This window comes from Mesoplodon densirostris, chromosome X (assembly GCF_025265405.1).
Source record: "Mesoplodon densirostris isolate mMesDen1 chromosome X, mMesDen1 primary haplotype, whole genome shotgun sequence".
Taxonomy (NCBI): Eukaryota; Metazoa; Chordata; class Mammalia; order Artiodactyla; family Ziphiidae; genus Mesoplodon; species Mesoplodon densirostris.
The window spans coordinates 93090996-93105710 of NC_082681.1; the positions used below are offsets into that span (position 1 = coordinate 93090996).

Below are 14715 nucleotides of genomic sequence, written 5' to 3' on the forward strand. Positions count from 1 at the left end.
ACAGGAAGACTCAACATCATAAAGATGTCAGTTCTTCCTAAATTAATTGTAATTTGATGCAATCTCAGTAAAAATACCAACGTACATCTTTATGGAACTAGACAAGTTGATAACTAAACTTCATATGGAAAAATAATCATTCAAGAATCTCCAGGAAAACACTAAAGAAGAAAAGCTACAAGGGGAGGGGGGACTATCCCTACCATACCTTAAAACACACTATAGAGTCTCTGTAATTAAAACAGTGTGGAACTGGCTTATGAATAGACATACCAGTGGAATAGAATAAAAAAATCCAGGGCTTCCCTAGTGGCGCAGTGGTTGAGAGTCCGCCTGCCGATGCAGGGGACACACGTTTGTGCCCCAGTCCGGGAAGATCCCACGTGCCGTGGAGCGGCTGGGCCCGTGAGCCATGGCCGCTGAGCCTGTGCGTCCGGAGCCTGTGCTCCGCAACGGGAGAGGCCACAACAGTGGGAGGCCCACGTACCACACACACACAAAAAAAATCCAGATAAAGAAGATGTGGTACATATATACAATGCAATATTACTCAGCTATAAAAAAGAATGAAATAATATCATTTGCAGCAACATGAATGGGCCTATAGATTGTCATACTGAGTGAAGTAAGTCAGACAAAGACAAATACCATATGATATTGCTTATATGTGGAATCTTAAAAAATGGTACAAATGAACTCATTTACAAAACAGAAATAGAGTCACAGATGTAGAAAACAAACATGGTTACTGGGGGGAAGGGGAGGCAGGATAAATTGGGAGATTGGAATTGACATATACACACTACTATATATATATATATAAAATAGATAACTAATAAGGATCTACTGTACAGGACAGGGAACGCTACTCAATACTCTGTAATGACCTATATGGGAAGAAAAGAATGGATATATGTATATGTATAATTGATTCACTTTGCTGTACAGCAGAAACTAACACAATATTGTAAATAAGTACACTCCAATAGAAATTTTTAAAAATAATAAAATGTTATGTTTACACTGTAGGAAAAAACAAAAAGAATCGAAAATCCAGAGGTAGACCCAAATAAAAATGGAATAGAATTTTGATATATGATAAAGGTGGGATCTCAATACATTGGGACAAAAATGGACTTGTAAAATAAATGGTACTTGGACAACTGGATAGCAGTTTGGGAAAAAATAAGATAAAATTAGATACACACGGGCCTCCCTGGTGGCGCAAGTGGTTGAGAGTCCGCCTGCCGATGCAGGGGATACGAGTTCGTGCCCCGGTCTGGGAGGATCCCATATGCCGCGGAGCGGCTGGGCCCGTGAGCCATGGCCCGTGAGCCATGGCCGCTGAGCCTGCGCGTCCGGAGCCTGCGCGTCCGGAGCCTGTGCTCCGCAACGGGGGAGGCCACAACAGTGAGAGGCCCGCATACCGCAAAAAAAAAAAAAAAAAAAAAAAATTAGATACACACTTCACACCATATAGAGAGTAAACTTCAAATACATCAGGAATCTAAATGTTAAAAATACCATAAAAGTGCTAGAAGCAAATATGGGTGAATTCCTCTTTAGCCTGGGTATAGGAAAAAGTTTTTAAACTATGACTCAAAATCCAGATGCAATGAAAGAAAAGGTTGAGAAATTTGACTGCATAAAAATTTTAAAAGATAGCTTCTGCATGGCCAAAAAATCCCCCACATCATAAATAAAATCAAAATTCAGCTAGCAAATTGGGAGAATATATTTGCAACATAAATAACAGACAAAAGGCCAAAATCCCTAATATTTAAAGAACTCTTAAAAATTTAGGGGCAGAAGATGAGAGTTTTTGTTTCAGAAGTCACACTTTACTTATGTTTCTGCAGTTTGCTTTTTTTTTCCTTAACAGTGAGGCTTAGGGTTTTATTAGTCTCAAATACAAATAGAACTACTTCATTCTGTTTAATTCCTTCATAGTAGAACATTCCACAGTGTGGCACAATTAATGAACCATTTAGCTTTTGAGGGTATTAATTGATTCAGCACATATCTATTAAGCACCTACTGTGTCTCAGTCAGCACTGGATACCCTAAAAATAATAAGGAAAAAAACAGCCCGTGCTGTCATAGAGCTGATAGTTTAATAGTGGGGACAGACAGGAGAGAAGTGCATAATCATAAGAATCCTCTCCTGACCTTCCTCCTAGCTGCTCTTCTATATCTCCTTCAAGACTGAGATAGCAGTTTACCCTACCTGCCTCCACCCACATTTCTGGTAGTCATTCCATACCCCCTGCCCAATCAGATGGTTTCTGACCTACTGTGTTTGGTCACCACCAGTCACCTCCAATGTGAACATCCCAATGGGTGTTGATTAGTCCTCATCTCATCTTAGTTAAAGTCTGCAATCATTGACACCTGGTGACATTTTCCACTTCCTTATTTTTAAATTCTGTCTCAGGCCACTATTCTTCAGTATTCCTTGATGAAGACTGAGCAGCAAAATTGTTCTCACCAACTCCAACCCCATATATCCAATTGACTGCTAGACTCAAGTTCAGTGAGAACATAAATGAACTCATCTTCTTTCATGTACCAAGTTTCTCTTTGTTCTCAGTCCTCTATTTGTGCTAATGAGTTTCCAAAGATGGCTTCTGATGAATGATGACTCAGTATTCACGACTTTGTATAGTCATTTTCCACACTGAATATGGGCTAGCTCTGTGACTAAAGAATAAAGAAGTGATGATATGCCATTTCCAGGCCTAAGCTTTAAGAGAGCCTGACAGCTTCCCATTTCACACCACAGGGAGTCCTGATATACCCTGTAAGAAGATCTGCTGTCTTCTTGTAAGGAACAATTAAAAAGCTAGTATAGTGAGGGAGAGGCTCTGAGACTACGTGAAGAGAGAGAGGGAGGCCTAGCAGTCTCAGTTGAGTCCAACTTTCCAACTATCCCCTACCAAGGATCCAGATATATCTACATAAACTGTCATAGATTTTCCAGATTGGTCAAGCCCTTGGATGACTGCTGACCCAGCCAATATCAAGTGGAGCAGAAGAAACAACCAGCATATAATCTAAGAGGTAATAAAACAGTGGTTATTTGAAGCCACTGTGTATGCACCATCTTACCCAATACCAACCACCATATAACCCAAACAGCGATACAACAAAATCCTTCTTTCCATAAAGACTACCATCTGCTCAGCCCTGCCTATACCAGGGTCTTCTCATCACATTAGGTGGGATACTCTACACGTTCCTGCTCTTACCATGGAGGTTCTCTTCCTTGTAGGTAGGCTTCTAGCCATTCTTACCCACACCTCACTCTTCAACACCACTACATTGCAGTGTTATAGTTCAGTTCCATCATTAATCTCTGTCACATATGTGTTCCTTTTTTATTTAAGTTCTATTATATCACTCCTCTATCATACATAGGGATTCCACAGATACCTATATAATAAAATTTTCCATATGTGTGGTGCTAGAACCTATACTTGGATTTAGAATATATATTACAATTATTACATTATGGCTTTTCCCATGGTTTTCATATGCTCTGTGTGTCTGTGTGTATACCCTCATTTCCTCCATTCAGGTGACTCTGAATGGGCCAATGGGCACTGGGCCAATTTTCCAAGTTGTAGTACACAAACTTCTGCAGCTACTTCACTATTTACAGTATTTCAGAGACCCGTCCCAGACTCTACTTTTAACTCTTAGACCCTGTATTCTATGCCCAATTGTTCCTCAATTAGTTTCCTATTGCTGCTGTAATGAATTTCCACAAACTTAGTGGCTTAAAAATCCTACAGATTTATTCTGTTACATTTTTGGGAGGTCAGGAGTCAGAAATGGTCTTACTGGGCTAAAAATCAAAGGATCAGCAGGGATGTGTTCCTTCTGGAGGCTCTGAGAGAGAATTCGTTCTTTTGCCTTTTCCAGCTTCTAGAGCTGCCTGTGTTCCTTGGCTCATGGCCCCTTCCTCCATCTTCAAAGCCAGCATAGTAGCATCTTCAAGTCCCTCTCTTCCACGACCCCTGCTTCCGTGATCTCCTTTTCTGACCCTGGATTTGACCCTTCTGCCTCCCTCTTGTGATGACATTGGGCCTGTCTAGATAATCCAGGATAATCTCCCCATCCTAAGATCCTTAACCACACCTGCAAAGTCCATGTTGTCATGTAAGGAAATATATTCACAGGTTCTGGGAATCAGAATGTGGATCTCTTTGGGAGTCCATTCAGCCTATCATGGCCCTCAATCTCAATTCTCTTGCCTCAGTGACCTCACCTTTCAAATGGGTCATTGACAGAACTGTTTGACACCAACACAGCATTGCTGTTGAGCAAAGCACTTCAGATTCTCCCAATATTCATGCTCTGCAACTGGTGTTACAATTTCCAAAATCTGTCTAATCCTTCCCAGGCTCAACTGTACCTTCCGATACCCTAGCCCAGTTACAGTTCCACATGTCTAGGAGGGGAATTTGGACAGGTTGAGTGGTGGGTAAAATAACTAGGGCAGAGGTCCCTACCCAAAGAAGAAACATTTGAGAAACCTAGGGGTGAGTGCACAGATGAGAGTCACCTCAAGCTGCTTGAGGGAATCAGGGAATCTTCCATGGAGACAAAAATTAGGATCTGCAAGGTGAATGGGATATTGGCAAGCAAAGAAGCCACAGAGAGCAAGAAGGAGTTCTGAGATGAAAGAATAGCATGTACAAAGATGAAGAAATAAAAGAGAGTGTATCTGATTTAAGAATCCTACAAAGTAGTTCAATATAGCTGAAGGGAGAAAAAGAAAGGTTGGGGTGAGATGGGAAATAAGGGAGAGTGGAGACAATAGGAATGACAAACATTTAATGCATGTTGGGCAATATGCTAGTTGATTTATGTGCATTTCCTTCACTGAATCTTCACTATTAGCCTGAGTGAGCATTTTTGTAGATATTACAGAATTGGATAGCATTAGGTGGCAGACTTGAAATTCCAGTGCAGCTCTGCCTAAAATCAAAGATCATGGTCTTTTCACAAAGTCAGTGCTGCCTCAAATGTGGCATGCAAGCCATGGATGGTCCCCAACCAGTCATTACTGGTACATGGACAAAGTTGTTGTGTTTGTTGTTTAATTATAATATATTTGTTTATGATTTTAAAAATAAGATTTAATCGACCCGCAGGCCTTTATGGGAAATGAACAAGAGTATTTCCAGGGTGTAAGCTAAGGGGCAAACTTCCTTAAATCCCCTCTAAATACGACACTTCCTTTTCAGATGTTCCTCATGGGGCAACAGTTGCCCAATCAAAATCCTACATGCTCTGGTACTCCACCTCTACACACAACATTTGTAAGTCTCTCTTCTTTCCCCACTACTTACTAAATGTGTATTCTTCATTTTACTAACTGCTCTCTGCCTCAGTTTCCTCATCTATATAATGAAGGTGATAATAGGAGCTAAGATGTTAGATTATAATTAGGGCTAAATGACTTAAAGTTCTTAGATAAGTGCTTGACATATGGTAAACACCATACAAATATACTTTTAAAAACTTTAATAGACAAGTCAATCTCTTCCATAAAGATCTTCCCTTGTATACCACCTCATATTGGGTCCAAAGCTCCATTGCCTGCTGGCCACCTGCTCTAACTCCAGTCGCCTCTCCAGCCTCCTGCCTCTAGCCATCATCCCTCATATTGTTTCATAAAGGTGACAATATGGTTTCTCAGCTCTTATTTATATTTTCTCACTAAGTTATCAGCTTTGCACCACAAATTCTCCTCATAAACCACAATTCTTAGTGAATATCAGAAAAATATAAATACCAATTATCTCTTCATCTCAAAAATACTTAAAAGCAAAGTTGTTTGTTACAAAGGGTTAGCTTCAGGGAAGATACTTAACCCTGTAGAAGATGACATGGAGTAACAAGATTCCAAAGGAGATAACTAAGCAAGCAATCAGATTGGCTTGCCAAAAGCTGGTACGTGCTGAGAGTAGATAATGAGACAATGAATCAGAGCAAGACAGTTTATTACAGCACAGCAATAGCAGGAACATCAATATGGTAGCACTGGTTTCCCTGTTCACAAGTCCCACAGGGCCCAGAAGGTGGCTTCACACACAGTGGGTTGCACCACGGCTGAGGAACCAAAGAGCAAGGGCTCTGCACCTTTTGTAGCAAGCAGCAAGCAGGTAAGTTCTATTTCCCAAGGAGTAAGCAGTCAACATAGTAGTTAAGGTAAGGTCACCTTGACCTATTTAATTGCCTATATGACCAGCTACAGAAACTGCTCAGTGTTAAGGGATGATTAGGCACTGCAGTTTGGATGTGCAGACACTCAGGGCCCATGGTGGACTGCTTTTCCCAACAGGTAGAAAATCCATGTACAGTATTGTAGTATATCACAGAGGGTGAAAAAAGAAGTCAGTGTTGGGTGTGCACAGCATTTAGCCACTGGATCTGGAGGGAAGGTGCAGGAATGAGGAGCATCTGAAACTGTTAAGAGATAGGATGAAAGTTGTGAAGAGCTGTAACAGAGAGGAAAGGCAAAGGAAAGAGTGGGAATTGCCAGATCATTAGTCGATTGGGGATTTCCTAAATTACAGGTCACTGGGACTTTAGAATAAAATAGTCATAGGATTGAATTCTGGCTCTGTCACAGGTATATTAGGGAATAATAATACATGCATTGAGAAAACAATGAGAAGAGCAATTTAAATAGCTTATATGAGACAATTAAATTTAAAATCCCCTGCATTTCTTATAATTTAAGTGTCCAAAATCTTCCTATGTTTTGTTTTCATTGTAATTATATCTTTATGTCAATTAATCTTACATAAAAATATTAGGCATATAATTAAATGAGCTGTGTAACTGACAGAAACCCTAGGGGTAGTATAAGAATGAGGTATAAAAAAATGTTGTTCAAGTCATGGTGTATATGGGCAAATTTGCCAGTGTGTGTGTAGGTTGATGTAGAAAAATATGTGAGAATTCCACATTCCCCGGTACACAAAGATCTCACATATAGTTACATATGGCACATAGGATCTACTGTACTGACTCTTTAATTGGAAAGAGGGCTATTTCTCTATCGAGTGTTATTACCATAAATTAATTTTTCAATTAAACATCTATTGATGTGTACTAGATTTCAAGAAGTGTACTTTGCTGGATATGCAAAGACCAATCACTCAAGGCCCTACCTTTCAAAGATCAAACATCTTAGTGAAAGAAGCAATCATATAGGTCTTAAAGGATAAGTTACTGAAGGTCACAGAACTAGTAGTGGTAGTAATAAATTGTCTGCTCTAGTTCAGTCTATGGTCCCATACAATTTTTCTCTTATGATCTCCATTTTTACTTATCTCACTTCCCCTGGCTCTGCTTGCCCATAAATTATTAAAATATGCACAATAAGTTAATAGACTTGGATCAGGAGGCAGCTTCCAAGAAAACATTGCTGGACACCTCTCTGTATTTTCTTGGTGGTTCCCCAGAGAAGAATTCTGGAAATAAAGCTCTGCCCATCTGTGAGTGGTACAGGGATCTAAGGAAGGCCTTTCACCCTCCTTTTCCTAAGTAATAGCTGTTCCAGGGGCACTGCTTTCTCATAATCATTTAAGGAGTAATGATAAAAGGGACAGCTCCAGCTCCCAACCTTTTAAAAGTATCCTCAGAGATGGCCCTTAGGGGGGCTTCTGTCATTGTCCAAACCGCCTAATCCTTTCTGATGTATAAAAATGTCAGGTAGTTGGACCCCAGGCTGGTTGGTTTCAGCATAGATCTCTGAACTTTGACCTAGGCTTTTGAAGGATGCTACAACCTTGTGAGTTCCTGGATTTTCCAAGTGTCCTCCTGTGTTGGCAGGAATATGACTTTGTTGTCGGGAACGACATCTACATCTCAGCAACTGGAACATAAGCAGGGTTTCCATGGTGAATGGAGAAAGGCCCACTTTTGGAGTTCAGCAGGCCTGGATGTGAATCCGAGTTCTACCACTTAACTACCTAATTTACCTAACTCATAGCCTATTTCTTCAACTGTAGAAGTGGAATAATAATATATTTCTCACAGGTCTTTGAAAAATAACAAGTGTAAAGAGTTGAGTATGCAGTTGATATTCAATATAGGTTATCACAGAAATGATATGTTTATGTTGTTCTTTTATATTGTTGAGCTCCTCGAGGTATAGCCCCTGTGTGAGTCATCTCTGTGTCCTTCAGACTCCTAGCACAAGGTTTAAAATAAAGTGTCAGTGAATGTTTGTGGAGCACAGCTGACCAGGCCTCAGTCTTTACATCTGTAAAACAACTGAGCATTTCAACTCTTGATTTTTTACAGTTCTGTATACAGGCACACCCCCCTGTTTTATTGCACTTCGCAGATACTGCGTTTTCTACAAATTGAAGGTTTGTGGCAAGCCTGCATCGAGCCAAGTCTCTCAGTGCCATTTTCCATCATTTGTTGGTTTCATGTCTCGGTGTCACATTTTGGTAATTATTGCAATATTTCAAACTTTTTCATTATTATTATATTTGTTATGGTGATTGGTAATCAGTGATCTTTGATGTTATTTCTATGACTTGCTGAAGGCTCAGATGATAGTGCATTTTTAGCAATAAAGTATTTTTAATTAAGGTATGTACATTACTTTTTTAGACATAATGCTATTGCACACAATAGACTACAGCATAATGTAAACATAACTTTTATGTACACTGGGAAACCAAAAAAATTCGTGTGACTCACTTTGTTGTGATGTCTGCTTTATTGTGGTTGTCTGGAATTGAACCCCCAATATCTCCGAGGTATGCCTGTAAACTACTTATATGCCAATGTTGTTGATACTGATCTCTGTTATAATGAAGTAAAATGTTGCTTCCTGTAACTCTCTTGCCATGATGATTTTCATTTGTGCTGTTGAGCTGCATGGGACTAGGGCTTGACTACAGCATTCCTCATCCTCAAATCCAGACAGGGCAATATGCAAAGGCTGAAAGATTTGGTCTCTCACCTCATATGCTCTTTTTTAAGAGCAGAGAAGTGTATCCAAGAATCACCTCAGCAGACTTGCCCTCAGGGAGCATTGCCCAGCGCTGGGCCACACGCACAATCTAAACCAAATGTAAGGAAGTTCTTGTAAAAGAGGTGTGTGTGTATGCAGGTGTCTAGGGGCAGGAAGGATGCAGTTGTGCATGTGTATGTATGTGTCCACGCCCAATGAATGGCTCATTCCTGGGTCCATCAAGATGGTGCAGAGTGAAGATAGTCTGATAGTTTACAGATTTCAAGGAATAGGGGACAGCCAACATGAAATTTGCATATAATTTTACCTGTTTAATGGCATCAGGCTAAGATAGCCCACTGTATCTATCTAGTAATTGTTAAAGCTTTGCAAATGGGGTCTGACATATGCATAATCCCCTGGGTAAGACTTTTTCTACCCTGGACAGTGCTGGAGCAGGCACTATGATTGTTTCCATGGCTGACCAAATATTTACCTTCTGATTGATCATTTTTTTCTGTAACTATTATAACATTTGAATGGTTTTATGCTTAAGTTTTTAAAGACTCTTTGCAAATATCTTCCCTGGTTTTGTAGTTCAAACTTAGAGAACAAATATATTTACCTGGAGTCTCAATGTTGCCACCACCCCCCATGAACACCCATTGGAAAGCTTTTACATTCTGGGTTTTTCTCTCAGGCTTCTATATCGGTACATATTCATGTAAGGAGCTCTTTCCCATGGGGTAATTCTGGCTTCAGATAACAAGTGTAAGGTCTGAATGAACTAGTGGTCACTTGTCACATAAATCCCAAGAGGCATGGAGATTCTACTGCAAAATTGAGTTCTCTGAAATATGACAGATTTGAGACATGTTCTCCAGTGGCCCAGTGATAGCTAATGTTTATTGAACGCTTATGAGATAACTTTTCTGAATGCTTTAAGCATATTAATTAATTTAATGATCAAAGCAAGGTCCCTATTAGTTTAGGTATAGGCATTATCCAGTTTTATCAATAAAGATATGTATATGTATAACTGATTCACTTTGTTATAAAGCAGAAACTAACGCACCATTGTAAAGCAATTATTCTCCAATAAAGATGTTAAAAAAACAAAAAGAACACCTGAACAAATTGTTGTATATTATACAATGGCTTACTACTCGGGAGTAAAATGGAATGAGCTATTGATATGACCATGAATGAATTTCAAAATGATTAATGCTGGTGAAAGAAGCCAGACCAAAAAATGCATATCTCATTGTCCCACTTATTTAAAAAATGTCAAAATTTCAAACTGATCTACAGTGACAGAAAGCTGATCAGTAGCTGTGGATGGTGGATAGAGAGAAGGGTGAACTACAAAAACAAACAATGTGGGCTTCCCTGGTGGCGCAGTGGTTGGGAGTCCCCCTGCCAATTAGGGAACACGGGTTTGAGCCTTGGTCCGGGAAGATCCCACATGCTGCGGGGCAACAAAGCCCGTGTGCCACAACTACTGAGCCCACGTGCCACAACTACCAAAGCCCATGCGCCTAGAGCCTGTGCTCTGCAACAAGAGAGGCCACTGCAATGAGAAATCTGCACACCGCAACAAAGAGTAGCCCCTGGCTCGCCGCAACCAGAGAAAGCCCACGCCCACACGCAGCAACGAAGACCCAACACAGCCAAAAATAAATAAATAAATTTATTTTTTTAAAAAACGAACAATGTGAGTGTATTCCTTGTTTTGCTCATGATTTTTAGGTGTATACATACGTCAGAATTTATCAAACCATAGGCTTTTTTTTTTGTGGTACGCGGGCCCCTCACTGTTGTGGCCTCTCCCGCTGTGGAGCACAGGCTCCGGACCCGCAGGCTCAGCGGCCATGGCTCACGGGCCCAGCCGCTCCGTGGCATGCGGGATCCTCCCGGACCAGGGCACGACCCCCTGTCCCCTGCATCAGCAGGCGGACTCTCAACCACTGAACCACCAGGGAAGCCCCAAATCATAGGCTTTAAATGCAGCTTATTGTATGTCAACTATACTCCAATATAGTTATTTAAAATAATCTAGGTTGTTATTATTTTGGTTTCTATTAGTTTATTCTCTTCACTTTTCATAATAAAAAGCTTAATATGCCATTATTTTAAAATTCATTTTTCATAGTATTAGTATTTTATCCAGAGAAAGCTTCCTTCTTTAACTACATCCTTCATGCCTAAGCTTGTCTCTGCCCCGTATGAGATCTGGACTATTTTTCCTTGCCCACCTCCCAAACTTGTCACTAGAGGGAGGTCCTCCGTGGCCCCCCACTCTCCTTAACCTTAACCTGCTCAGTACAGTCCATTGCTCATGGAGCCCCCAATTTGGACATTCCTGAAGTTCCCGCCACGATCCAGCGTTTTTTTCTGAAGGTCCTCTCGCTTGCCTTTCCGTCCCCTCTGCTGGTGATTGGACCAACACCACGCAAGGGGTGGGTGCTCTGAAGCCCAAGCCTGCGCAGTGTACTTCCAGTCCTTTGTTAATAGCAGAAGCCCAGGAGCAAGAAGAACTAGTAGTTGGTCTCGGCAAGCGGCAGGTTATCTGGTGTGAGGAAGATGGAGAGTAAGAGTGCCAGGCGTATGTCCTCACCTGCTGTTCTGCGTCACCAGCTGTGCCTGTGTTGGGGGCTCCTGGGGAACAGATGGGGCCATTGTGGTGGGGATGCTGAGGAGCCCCCTGGGGGAGAGGGGAGGGGCTGAGGGCTCACCAAGAGGGGCGGGCAGGGCCTCCCTGCTGAGGATTTCTTTGTGCAGTTCCTCCGCCTGCTGATACTTGTTCTGTTTCAGGTAGGCTGAGGTCTGCAGGGAGGGCATAGCCTGGGTGATCTTGGCTCAAAACTGGGAGCTTCCCAGGCCCCAGCACTGCACCCAGGCACATCCTTCCAGCTCCCGCAGGAAGAAGCCCAGGTTTACACCACACTCCAGGCCTCGGCCGACAGCAGGGTGGGCTTGGAGCCCAACCCCACCACTTCCCGTAGAGTAGGTGACTTCCTGACTCAGAGCAGTAACCTGTTCCCCACTCTACCTTGAGCCAGTGACACACCTCTCTGTGCCTCAGTTTCCTCATCTGCAAAATGGGGCAATGGGAGCACCTACCTCATAGGACCCTTGAAGAAACGGACAGTACAGGCAAAGTCCTAAGAAGGGGGCTTAGCTCAATAAATGCTCTCATCTGCAAAAAAAAAAAAAAAAAAAAGAGTGCCAGGCGTAGATACTTGTGGTTTGGGACAACTTAAGCACAAGATTCTCTTTTAAAATCGTCTCAGGCAGGCCATGGGCAATGGTGTCTTTTACGTCTGGTCACCACTGCCCCCTAAGCAGGCACTGTCTTCCAAACAGAATACCTCTTTCAACCAGAAGTGCCGGCCGACTGCCAATGGGACCTTATCAGGCCATGGATAATTCAGGCCAGTAATCTCCTCAGAGGGCAAATCTCTGACGCAGAGCCGAGGGTAGGCTGTCCAAGAGTAAAGGTGCAGCCCCTTCCAGAAGCTGGAATATCACTTGGTGCGGGGCTGAGGAAAGTGGGGCAAGGGTTTACCAAAGTCAAAAGGAATTCTCTCTGGGGGGCATCCAGCACGTCATGTGGTCTACAGTCATGCGGAATCCTTACCCACATTGTGTCCAGACCCTCAGAAACTGCCCTCCTGAGTGCAAAAGTTCCAGCCACAGGACTCTCTAGCAGTCTTCCTCTTCTCCCTCCCAACATGGTGCAGAGATAAAGGGTCAAAGCTGAGGCTAGTCTCTCTTCAGCTTGCTTCACATAGTTTCAGTTTTCAGAGATACATACATAAGTCATTATGGTTGGGTCACTTCTGCAAAAGCCAGGTGGGTAGGCATAGAGCCACTCCTATTGTGTCTTCACCCAGGGGGTGTTTGTTCAGCAATTACAGTATATAAGGCCAGTTCTAAGAGACAGACCTACTCGGGTTGTCTTCAGCCATAATAGATGTGTAATACCAAAAAAGTGAAAATGTATTAGATACAATGATACTCAAAGAGAAGTATCAGGGTAATATTAGTCTAAAAATAAGTAATGTTTCCTCCTCTTCCATTTTCTGGAAGGCATTATGTAAAATTGGTGTTATTTTCTGAATATTGGGTAAATTCTTCAGTGAAACCATCTGAGCCTAGAGATTTCTTTTTTGTGAGCTTTTTTCTATTAAAATTTTTTCCTTCTAGTTTTATGGAAATACAATTAATATACAGCACTGTATAAGTTTAAGATGTACAGTATAATGATTTGACTTACATACTTCATGAAATGGTTACCCCAATAAGTTTAGTGAACATCCATTATCTCATACAGATACAAAATAAAAGAAAAAGAAAAAAAATTGTATTTGTGAAGAGAACTCAAGATTTGTTCTCTTAACAACTTTCACATATAACATAAAGCAATGATAATTATATTTATCATGCTGTACATTACCTCCCTAGTACTTACTTACCTTATAACTGAAAAATATGGAATGCTTCATGAATTTGTATGTTATAGCAGGGGCCATGCTAATCTCCTCTGTATCACTGAAATGAGCACTGTTGATCTTCCTTTTATTAGGTTGTCAGAGCTGCTTATATATTCTAGTTACAAGTCATTTGTTGGGTATGTGTTTTGCAAATTATTTTTTCCCAGGCTCTCACTTACCTCCTCATTTTCTTAACAGTGTCTTTGGAAGAGCAAAATGTTTTAATTTTGAAGTTCAATTTATTGAATTTTTTCTTTCGTAGTTTGTTTTTTTGTGCTGTAATCAAGAAATTTTTGTGAAATCCAAGGTCACTAAGATCTTCTCCTATTTTTTTAGAAGTTTTATAATCTTAGCTCTTTTAAAGTTTTTTAATTGAAGTATAGTTGCTGTACAACATTATATGTTACAGGCGTATAATATACTGACTTTGGGGGTATGATACCAAAAGTGCAAGCAAGAAAATAAAAAATATACAAGTGGATCTACATCAAAATAAAAAGCTTCTGCTCAGCATAAGAAACAATTGACAGAATAAAGAGGCAAGCTGTGGAATGGGAGAAAATATTTGCAAACCAAAAAGATAAGGGTTTTATATCCAAAATGTATAAGGAACTCATACAACTCAATAGCAAAAAAGCAAATAATGTAATTTTAAAATGGGCAGAGGACCTGAATAGACATTTTTTTCCCAAAGAGGACATACAAATGGCCAACAGGTACATGAACAGATGTTCAACATCGCTAATTATCAAGGAAATGCAAATCAAAGCTACAATGAGATGTCACCTTCCACCTGTTAGAATGGCTATCATCAAGATGACAAGAGATAACAAGTGTTGGCAAGGATGTGGAGAAAAGGGAGTCCTTGTGCACTGTTGGTGGGAATGTAAATTGGTGCAGCCACTAAAAATACATTATGGAGCTTCCTCAAAAATTAAAAATAGGACTATCATATGATCCAGCAATCCCACTTCTTTGTATATTTCCAAAGGAAATGAAAACAAGATGTTGAATAGATATCAACACTCCCATTTTATTGCAGCATTATTCACAATAGCCAAGATATAGAAACAGCCTTAGTGTCCATCAGTGGATGAACGGGTAAAGAAGATGTGGTATATACATACAACAGAATATTATTCAGCCATGAGAAATGAGTAAATTCTGCCATCTGTGTCAACGTGGATTGACCTTGAGGGCAATATGCTACATGAGAAAGTCAGAGAGAAA

The 14715-nt window shown here is 40.9% G+C and overlaps 1 pseudogene; it reads right to left on the minus strand.

The window, feature by feature from the left end:
* Window positions 1–13477: 13477 nt before the first annotated feature.
* Window positions 13478–13564, minus strand: LOC132482784 (U6 spliceosomal RNA; annotated as a pseudogene).
* Window positions 13565–14715: the final 1151 nt, after the last annotated feature.